Consider the following 11,661-nt stretch of genomic DNA (forward strand, 5'->3'; position numbering starts at 1 on the left):
TGTCGCTTCTCTCATTTGGGAACTATTCCCTCCGCTCTCCACCCCACACACCGACACCGTAACAACCCTAACCACACTTAGGCCACGTCGTCATTTATCAAATAATTGACCCGTTCGATCTTTTTGGAGTTTGTTTTATTGGACCAGTACGCTGTTGGCTGTCGGGTTAATACACCACGATAATAGCTGGCCTTTAGAAGGCATTGCAGGCGCTGCTGCGACCTATTACTATTTACTCCAACCCGGCCTTTTCTTCTCTCTCTCTTCGAGTCCCCATCCATTGTCCCCGTAACGTTTTATATGCGTTTAATGTTGTACATCTAGTTCCCGTTGCTTGGTCCTCACACAATAATTATAAACTGTAGGGTGTTGAGGAAAGCTCCAACAACCTATCAATGTTCTTTTAATAATGCACATTTAATGTATTAGTAATAATATTTGCACGTGATCTTTTAGGGGATTGAAAGATTCATGAACATTAAGGGGTTTCTAGAAGGTCTACTGTTGGTGGAATTGTGATGTGCTGACAGAAAGGAGCCTATTTTGCTGGTATGATTTAGAGTTTTGATCATTCAACTTATCTAAAAAGAAAACTGTAGTGATAATACTCCAAGGCTTGTAAGTTATGATTCATGAAAATTGTTTGCAACTGATCTTATCTAAAAATGTTAAAATTATAGCAAAATCTCTTGTGGCTCAAAAGGTTGGGAAACTTTTGAGGTTACGAGGGTTTGACAAAATTGATCAAAGATTTTTAAGAATTTTTTTCTACTCCACTAGAAAACATTTAAATTGACTTTGTAGTGCCGTGGTGTCAATTTCAAGCTTGAAATTAAGAAAAGTGAACAAGTGCCGCCGCACAAACGATAAGTTATAATAGAGAGATAGATTTATGAAATGAATCATGATTCGACTTTCATTGAGTGTTATGTATTAACAAAGCGACAAAGATATAGTATACTTGTAATTTCATGTTACATTATGTTACATTGATTTCCAGTACTTATCATTAATGTATAGTACTTTTGACACACTCTCGATAAATAGTTTTGTAGTTGTTAAAATGATGTTTCTATTGATCATGATCATCGGATTATATGCTGTGCCGCATTCTCGATGACCATTCTCTCTTAAACAAATCAAAGGTTGCGCTTAATGCTATGTATTAAGCAATGTTAACATCTACTTTGATAATTACAAAAAGGATGAGACTTCAAAAGATATAGAGTAATGATAACAATATGACATATATGGGTTGTAACTATCATCATCATGACAATATCTAAAATAAGACACAAGAATAAAAAAAAAAAAAAATCAATACTGTCGCTCTCATTTGCCAAAGCAAAATGTTTGTAAAGCACAATATCTAAGGTTTAGATGGATTGATGATCATAGCACTTTGGGATGAATAGCAAAAGTTCACATTATATACTAGTATAGATAACCAACTACTCAAACCTAATTACCTTTTAATCTTGCACTAAATAGATCTTTTTAAACAAAGAAATATAAATCGAACTTCTTTAACAACAATGCTTTCAATTTCTTCATATTTTTCATATAGAAATGGAATAAAAAAAATAAAATAAGAACTTCATACTACATTATTAAGAGGTGATTGTCAGAACCGTAAATTTTGTAATAGAGGATTGATGAATGTATTTTCTAAAACAAGTTGAACAAAATTTTAACATTAGCCACCTTGCTGAGAAACCCCGCTTCCCCCACCTCCCAAAAAGGAAAAAAAAAAAAAAAGGAGCAAGAATTTGGAGGAAAAGTTATTCAAGCAAGTGAGATAACATATTAGTTTTTGTGTCGCTAAAAAGACATGCTAGTTATTGGACCTTCTCCTATGGTATCGTGGTCAAAGACGGCATAAGAAACCGGAGGCCTATTATAGTCATCACCCCATGATTCTAATTGATTATATATTATAGTCCTTGACAAAGTATCACTCAAGCAAAGCACTCTTATTCCTAGTCATACTTCTCCACATCATCTTTATCAAACAATCAATAACATAGCGACACTTCAAGCAGGAATTGATGTTGCGTGCTAGAAGAAACAAGGAAGCTTGTGGAAATGCTTGCATGAGAAGGTTGGATGATTCCCAGTTCATTAGAAAATGAGACTTTTGGATGGGAAGGGTGGGCGGGTGGAACAGCCACGAGAAGGGGCAGGTGTGGGGCTGGAAGAAAAGATAAGGTTGACGGGTCTAGGTCCTGTTTGAATTTGACCATAGACTTTATGGATCCACTTGTCTTCTATCTTAGAAAACATACGAAGGATGACGAGAACGAGGGGCTCCTCCTTCCGGTATTTGGATGTTGAGGTAAAAGAGAAACACTCACGTGTGCTAATACCATTAAAATAAAGGTAATTTGACCGTGGTCCGCATCATGCCTCCTTCTTGGCTACTTCCTCATTTCATCACGAGGTAAAACTTAATATAATATTTGGATTGCGTAGAAACTTGCGGCTTGCCAAAGTGGGAGTAGGCATTTTGGAGTGCGCGCCCACGTTAAACATTGAGCATCTGCACAATCTTGAGGGAGATTATATCTGATGTCATAAGGCTCCAGAAGGAACATGGCGAGATCGGTATGAGGTTGAATTAAAATAATGTTGAAGATCGATTCGATGCAAATCACAAATAGCCCTATAAAATTTTTTAAAATTGATAGGATATTTTTTAATTTAAAATTTTTTTGATGATTAATCGGTCAGAATTTTAAAACTAACGATAGAAATAAAAAATTAAAAAGCAGAGAAAAAATATTGAGTCAATAGAACGAGAATTTTGTTTCTTACGGCGAGGAGTTGAAAGGAATTTAATAAAGTCTCTTTATGAATTCTCACTTATCTTTTGGAGGGCATTCTACCTATCTTTATATAAAGGAGATTTGCTTAGACTGTTAGGTCATTAGGAGAGTTTATTAGGCCGCTAGTTTATTACAATAGAATGACCAGCTGTATGAAGATCGTGAGTTATTTACGTATGTAGAGATTAATTGTAGTATGATAGAAAACAGCTGCTATCGAGTTGGACGATAGCTGTAAGATAACCATGTGTGTTTTAGAGTCATATTGGTTACATCGGTTCCTGCTCGATATCCTATATGGTAGATGGGTAAACAACCGAATTGATCATGTTTTCAAAAATTAATTCTGATCTGTTCAGATCAACCTAGAGTTGAATTGAAGATTAAGATAGATCGATAAATAACCAACTTGATTTGTATGAATGATTCAAATAATTTGACGTTGTCATGTGACTTGACAATGACACCGTTTGTATGCACCAACAATATTCTATGCCATGTGTACTATGTGAAATTGCACCATGTCAACCATAATTGTTGATTTTTATGATGTGCATCAAGATGGGCGCTTTATGAATAGGATTCACGAAAACAAGCAACTATAATTGATATGTTGCACTGACATACGATGCATCAAGGGGAAGATCACAAGGCTTCCCTCTTCTTAGGCGGGAAAAAAAAATGTAATAGTCGTACGCTCGTAGTCTACGATACCAAGAAAGCAACCGCATATTAATTGACAGTACAAATTAGCCAAGTGGACCTGGATGTGGTCTTGTTTTCATATGACCATAATTCAAAATACAAAGTCATGGATGGATATTTGGTCTTGGGTCTAGATCTAGTTGGCCGACTAGATAGGGTTGAGTTAGTAAATTAGACCTTGACATTTAAGCCGGAGCACACTAAGTAGAGCTAGATAGCTAGGATCGTAAGGATGACTGCATAAAATTTAGACTTATCTTGAAATTGGATGCAATTTGCTTTGTTTTATTTGGCAAGTGAGACGTGTTTAATTCTAGAACCAATCTAGGATTCATGCATGTACGCCATGCAAACAATCGCTAGAATGTGATCTCACTAATGCCCCCTCCACAGGAAAACTAAAATAGTGACTTATTGAATTTCATCATTTATTTTTGTCATAATTAAACTAATGGTGCTAAAAGAAATATGATTCACACCACTAGAACCTATAAATTTTTGATTTCACATGGCATTGCTCTCATCAACTTTTTTTTTTTTAAGAAAAAACAACTAGATAAAAAAAAAAAACCTAATCTCATAATAGATTATAAGCTGCTGGCAGAGAATGTCTGCATGTCCAAGTTCAAGATCCCAAACTATGGGTCCTAGAGGCAAAGGCCCTGGATGGCCTATAAAACCCTATTAGTTTAGCGAGGGTTGTATGTTATAATAATATACGAATATACAAAACGTCTCTTGCCTAACAAGGACAAGAATTCTAAATGCATTGACAAAGGCACGAAGATAAGATATGATAGGATTACTGGGTCGGCGTAACATAATGGAGACAGCTACCTGGATGCAAAATTAAATATTGGGGTGATATAGAAAAGAATTGTGGGTTCCACGAGCACATGCCGAGGTAGAGAAGATTCTAGACTGAAGAAAAGAGAGAAGGTTTGAGTTGTTAACACACTGATCGTTTAAAATTAGATTTTATTATGGTACTTCAAAAAAATATTTTTATTTTTTTTATTTTTTATATATTTTTATTATGATTAATTTTTTATCGTCTGTCGTCGATAATGAGCATCTGCAAAATAGTATTCTCATATATCGGAGTTGTATCCGATGGAAATCCTCCGATGCTTAAGTCAGAGCAGGAATTGGTGAATAATAATAGATTTGAGTATCGAGTGTAGCAGAGCTCTGACCAGCAGTATCTTACCAGTACCGTTTCTTTACTCTCTTTTTATAGATGAATCTGATGTAACTGTCGAGTACGTGGTCTCACTTTTTATGACGCTAAATTATCGGACCATAATTATGGAGTTAGTGGGTTGTTAATTTCGAGTAATTGTCGTAATACGTAGTCGATAATCATTCATAACGGTTACAGCACGTTGAGCAAATTGGCCGACTATTATATATCAGTTATCTTGGTATGTCGATAGAATGTTCGAGTGACCATCGGCTAGTAGTTTTGATATACCGACGGTCTCAAGTCGGAGATTGTTCTGCTATTGGTCGGTAGCAGCCAAGTGTCAATTAGTTCGCCAACCATGAGCCGGTGTCAGCCGATGCATAGTCGGAATTGTATGTTCGGTCGGTCGACCTTTGTTGAGTCGAAGTTGGGGTTGGTTAACTTAAGTCAAGGGTCGATTGACTTACCCCAATAATTGCCCCCCACTCCCAAGTCCAAGGTGATCTAACGTGTGCCACCACGCGGTTTGTCATGTTGAACGAAGAAAGTCTTTTCATGCGATATCGAACCCCGATTTGGCTGCTAGTTTTTTTGGGATATGAGCGTTGGCTGCTTTGTCGTTTTGGTGAGTACAGAATCATCATTAGACTGTCACATTGACAGGATGATTCAGTATCGGATGTCAGTATCAGGTGTCGTTTTGGAAAGATGAATCGTTACCGGACGATATGATTCTGACTAGTAAATCTTTGCCACGTGTCCGAACATCATTTCATTGGAGCTGTTCACGCAGATAGCAGTGACGTGGCTCGATCTGGAATAGATGCGTCAAACCGTCCGATCAATAGTTGGCCCATATATCACTATGTGTTAATATCTGGCGAGATCTTGGTTTGAGTGCTTCGATCTTGACCGTTGAAGGATCCTATATATATAAGGTCACTTTCAACCAACTTTTACTTTTCATTTGTCTATTTTGCTGCGGAAGCTCTGCTAGAGGATCGTTCCAGTGCCTAAAGATTCTTCCTTTCTAGTCTTCCCTTTTGAGTTTCAGGTTAAGTCCCCTGTCTTTTCCGAATCGTCCTTCATCTCCTTTAGTTTCTTTCTTTTCAATGGCTAGGGGTTCCTATTCTCGAGACAGTCGATCGGAGAATCCGACTGACGACTCTCCATCGGACCCGAAAGTGGAGGTCTCTTCACTTTTGGAACCGAACGTTGAACGGCTCCAAGAGTAATATCGCATATCGGAGCAGTATTAGCTTTTTGCCCCTAATCCTGATGGTCGAGTGAATGCCCCTCATTCGTGCCAGGTGGCCTTCTATGTCGAAGATCTTCGACGGATTTTTGATTTTCGATTTCGGAGTTCGTCCGAAATATTTTGGATTACTACGGTCTCTGTCCTGCTCAGTTGGCACCGAATTCGATCCGACTAATAATTAGTTTTTCTCTGTTGTATCGATTACTGCCGACTGTACCTTATCCTTTTCTTTTTCGTACTTTCTTTATCCTCTGACCTTATCCCAAGGTCAGGAGTTGGTGGTTCTTCAACCTCCGAAAAGGTCTTTCTTTTATTACCGATCTTCCATCGTCCATCCATGGGTGGAAGAACCAATTCTTATTTGCTTCTTCCTCTCTTCCTTGGGGCTTTCCTTCTCGCTAGGGCGATCCAAGAACCGGTCCCAAGATAACAGTCGGGTGGAGGTCGACGAGCGGGAGGACTTCTATCGATCGAAGGATATTGCCGTCTTGCCACAGAGGAAGCTTATGACCGAACAGGCTCTCTATGACGCCGGTCTTAGTTCGGTCGCCAACTTAGGTATAATATGGTCGGTAATTTCCAATTTATTCTTCCTTTGTTTCTGGATTGTGTTGACTTTTGTTTTGATTACAGCCATGCAGTCGAGGGCGCGAGTGTCGCTTGCTGACATTTGTCAGCACGCCGCAGGAAGAGGGCGGCGTCTGAGACTGGATCTTCTCGACCATCGAAAAAGAGTTGAGTTGCAATTTCGGTGCAAGCTCCAGTTGCTGCTTCAACATCAGGTTCAGTTGCTGCTTCAACACCGGGTTCAGTTGCTGCTTTGACGCAAGCTCCAACTACTGCTTCAACGTCAATTGAGGAATCCGTAGTACCGTCGATTCTTAAGCCGGTCTTAGTGCTGTCAGCCTCGACAGCACTTCTCACTGCGCCATCCACAGATGGGATGGTAAGAGAGGAACTCCCATAGCAGAGTCGGTAGCTCCATCAAGTGAGGAGATTCGGGCCAAGGTGGAGGTTGCAGTCGAATCCGAGCAATCAGCGGCTGCATCGATTGCTCGTTTGGCAGGGGTTTCTCTGACGCAATCCAGTTCAAGTTTCTCCGTGCTTTCAAATGTGGGGCCGCTGATAGGAGATCGGGGAAAAACTCCAATGACTTCGACGAACGATGCAGCATCGGAGGGCCACACGATCCTTTTAATCTTGTAGTGCTTTGAGATGAGTCGGCCTTGGTCAATCTGACATTGGCCAAGCGGCTTCTCCACGCCGCAATTCTCCCGACTAATTGGGAGAATCGAAGAAAAAGGATAGTGATCGAAATATTTTTGTCTTTCTACCTGATGATAGTCGGGATAAGTTGCTTTACCTCCTCATATATATATATATATATATATATATATATATATATATATATATATCTGATCTGACTTATCTTCTGTTTACAGTTGATCTATGACATGTCTGCTCTGGAAGTCGGCTATAAGAAATTTGGCAACTTTCGTCAGTCGTGGATGAATAAAGTGGTGGTCGCCGATGCTGAGAAGGTGGCTGCCCTTGAATAGCTCAAGTCAGCAGCTGAGAAGGAGGCCAATCTTCAGCAGGAGATCTCTCGTTTGACTGATGACTTGGAATCTTCTGAAGCCAAACTGGAGTCAGCTCGTCAAAATATTTCAGCTCTCGAGTCAAAGATCAAGAGCAAGAAACACTCCATCCACCGGCTTCGACGGGAACGTGACGAATGCATTGCTGAACTCGAAGCTGAATGTGGACAACATTGAGCCAACCTTGAAAGGTTGGTGCTGGCCGAAGAAGAGTCGTCTTCCACATGAGCCAATGCTGAGTTAGCATGAGCCGATACTGAGCTGGCGAAGGTGGAAGCAGAGTCGGAGAGGGAGGCATTAAGTCGAGCAATCGAAGACTTCAAAGATTCAGCAGAATTCAAGGAAGAGATCCTCGAAGGTGAATTCATCTCTTATTGCGTCAGGTATGAAGATGGCCGAGATGTGATCAGAAAATTATACCCGAATCTCAATTTGAACAGCATTGTACCTCCAAGGTCAGAAGACGGAGCTACCAAAGAAGATGCATTGTCGGCTGAAAGAAGAACACGGACACCACTAGAAGTCATCCAAATCCCTGAAGCTACTCTAGAGCAAAGAGATAAGGCAACGACGAAGTTTGATCGGTGTAGTTTTTTTTTTTTTGTAATCAGACATTTGTAATTGAATTTCGATCCAATTTTGTAACCTCATCATAATGAATGAACAAAATTTTTCTAAGTTAAGACTTCTGTCTGATTGTACGTGCCTACAATGCAAATTATTTAACTACCGAACATTAACCAATGAACCGATCATTCAATAGAAACTTGTAGAATCATCTGTTAATCGCGTAGTTCCTTTTGACGTACTTTAAGAATTAGGATAAATAATAATAAGTCAAATATCCTGAGTCTGACGATTAATCAGTTTGTACGTCATATCATTTGATAATCGATCGCAAGCCAAATATCCTTGGACTGACCGTAGCCAAATCGATATAATTCCAATCCGATCTTGATCGTATTTGCATAATATTTTTCCACTTAGATAAGACTAAGTCGGCATGCTAATCTTTCAACTACGATCGATTTTTTCAGTGAAAATCGAGATATATTTAATATCGAGATATAGTCGGCACTCAACTTTTATAGTGAAAAGTCGAAATATATTCAATTCTGAGACATAGTCAATACGACGGCCTTTACAATGAAAGCTGGTGTAATTAATATCAATTTTTATAATAAAAAATTGAGATAAATTCTGTGTTGAAATATAGTCAATAGTTTGGCTTTTACAATGAAAGCCGATATATAGTCGATGATTGATGAAAGTCGATCGATACTTGTGATTTTAAAATTCTAAAATTTTGTTTCATTTCGAATAATATGTACATGGCGATTTTATTAATGATACATCTTTAAATTATAGACATTCCATGTTTGGAGAATAGTCGATCCTTCAAGTGTTTCCAGTCGATATGCGTCTGGTCTGAGTGTTTCAACTATTCTGTAAGGTTCTTTTCAATTTGGAGATAGTTTTTTTTTATCCAAAGGTTTCGAGATTTCTGCTTTCCGTAGGATCAAGTCTCCTGATCGAAAGACCTTCAGTTTGACTCTTGCATTATAGTACCGGACTACTCTTTACCGATATGTAGCCATCCGAACTTGAGTTTGTTGTCTGACTTCTGGGAGTAAATCTAAATCACCTCTCTGACATTCAGAATTGCTCGATTCACTGTATTGTTCGACCCTTGTTGATGGGAATCCAATCTCGAGCGGGATCATTGCTTCTGTTTGGTAGGCTAAATTGAATGATGACTCTTCCATCGGTATGCGAGGAGTTGTTCGATATGCCCATAAGACTGGATATAGCTCTTCCACCCAGAGGCCTTTAGCTGCATTTAGTCGAGTCTTAAGCCCATGCAGGATTGTTCGGTTGGTTACCTCCACCTCTTTGTTTGATTGTGCATAGCTGATTGAGGTGTGTTTGTGTGTAATATAAAATTTCGTACAGGACTCTTTGATGTTTTGATTATCGAATTGTCGATCGTTATCAATGATGATGGAGTATGGCAAATTGAATCTGTATATGATTGATTTCTGAATGAAGTCTTCCATCTTATTTTCGATAATTTGTGCCAGAGGTTCAGCTTCTACCCATTTGATGAAGTAGTTGATAGCAACCACAATGAATTTTTTCTGACAGATGTCGGGAGAAAAGGATCGAGTATGTCAATTTTTCATTGTGCAAAGGGTTATGGTGCAACAATTGATGTAAGCTGGCTGGTCGGTTGGTGCTGGATATTTGCATATTTCTAGCATAGCTCATACCTTCGGACGAGCTCAGCTGTATTTTTCTTCATGGTAGGCCAATAATATCCTTGTCGCAAGATCTTATAGGCTAATGATTTGTCCCTTAAGTGATTTTCATAAATTCCTTCGTGAACTTCTCAAATAGCATAATCGACATCTGTAGGTCCCAAATATTTTAGTAAGAAAAGAAGGAACGACCTTTTGTAGAGATGACCATTCATCATAATATATTGAGAGGTCGTCCATCGGAGTCATTTGGCTTTTGAGAGATCCATAGGAAGTGTTCCATTTGTTAAGTACTGGACGATTGGATCCATCCAACTTGGTTCAATAGTGAGCTGTAATACCTCCTCAATCTTGTCGATACTCGATTGTTCGAGATATTCTATGAATGTTCGACCCAGCGAGTTGAAAGAAGTAGTTGCAAATCGGGAGAGTATATTGGCTGGAGCATTTTCAGTTCTTGAGATGTGAAAGATCTCAAAATATTTCAAGATTGATATAAGATCCTTCACCTTTTGAAGATACTTCATCATGATTAGATCTCAGGCTTCAAACTCGCCCTTGATCTGTTCGGTAATTAATTACGAATCGGTGAAGACCTTCAAACTATCAATGTCAAGTTCCTTAGTGATTTTCAAGCCGGCTAAGAGTGCTTCATATTCGGCTTGATTATTCGATGTTTTGAAGTTGAACCGAAGGGCATATTCAGTGACCACTCCTTCAAATTTGTAAGAATGAAACCTACTCCACTGTCCTGCACATTAGATGCTCCATCAATGTGCAGCACCCAAATCGACTTTAGGTCAGGTTTGGGGGTCACGGTCTGCTTTATTGTATCATCAGTTTCATTTTTTGATTTATTGTCAGATACTATATATTCGACAACGAAATCGACTAGAACTTGCACCTTCATTGACGAGCATGGACGATATTATATGTCGAATTCGCTAAGTTTTACTGTCCACTTTGCTATTCGATCCGAAGTATCAGGTTGATGCAAAATTACCTTCAACGGCTGATCGATCAAGATCACAATCGGTGTGCTTGGAAGTATGGGCGAAGCCATTGCGATGATATAATTAGAGTGTAGATCATTGATATGATCGCGATGTTGTCGTTAGGATACTGTGATTATTAATCTAATTCTGACTTCAATAAAAATTAAAAATACATAGAAAGTAGCGAGTCGAATCGAATCTACAGAGAAGGTAAGATTTTTATTTAAAATCTTTGATTTTAGAAAAAAAATAAAGTTTCAAAGAAAGTAATTTTATGTCAAAAATAAAAATTAAAAGTATGAAAAATAAATCAGGTACTAAGATCTACTAACTAGATCCTAGCATCTACTTGCAATAAAAATAAAAAATAAAAATTTAAAGTATATAAAATAAATTGATACTAAGATCTACTAACTAGATCCTAGCATCTACTTACAAAAAAATAAAAGATAAAAATTTAAAGTACAAAAAAATAAATTTTGCATTAATTGAAATTGAAATTCAAGTACAAAGAATTAAAAAAAATAGTAAAATAAAATAAAAATAAAACTATAATAAAGATCTGAAGTTGATCAGTCCAGCTTTATCAAGAGATGGATGATGACCTCTTCTTCTTCCATCATACTCCGTAGAGCAAATCAACTTTTTTCCTTCTTCTCCTTGGGTCCCTAAAGCTTTAATATTTTTTTCTCTATTTTTTTCATAACTTTTCATTCAATTTTTTGCCCTCAAGGCTTATTTTTGGACTCTCTATTTATAGATAAATTTTTTATATTTTTTTGATAGAAAAAAGAGTATTAAAATCTTTAAAAATTATATAAAACCCTTAAGAATTT

The sequence above is a fragment of the Elaeis guineensis genome, chromosome 4, assembly GCF_000442705.2.
Source record: "Elaeis guineensis isolate ETL-2024a chromosome 4, EG11, whole genome shotgun sequence".
NCBI classification, from domain to species: domain Eukaryota; kingdom Viridiplantae; phylum Streptophyta; class Magnoliopsida; order Arecales; family Arecaceae; genus Elaeis; species Elaeis guineensis.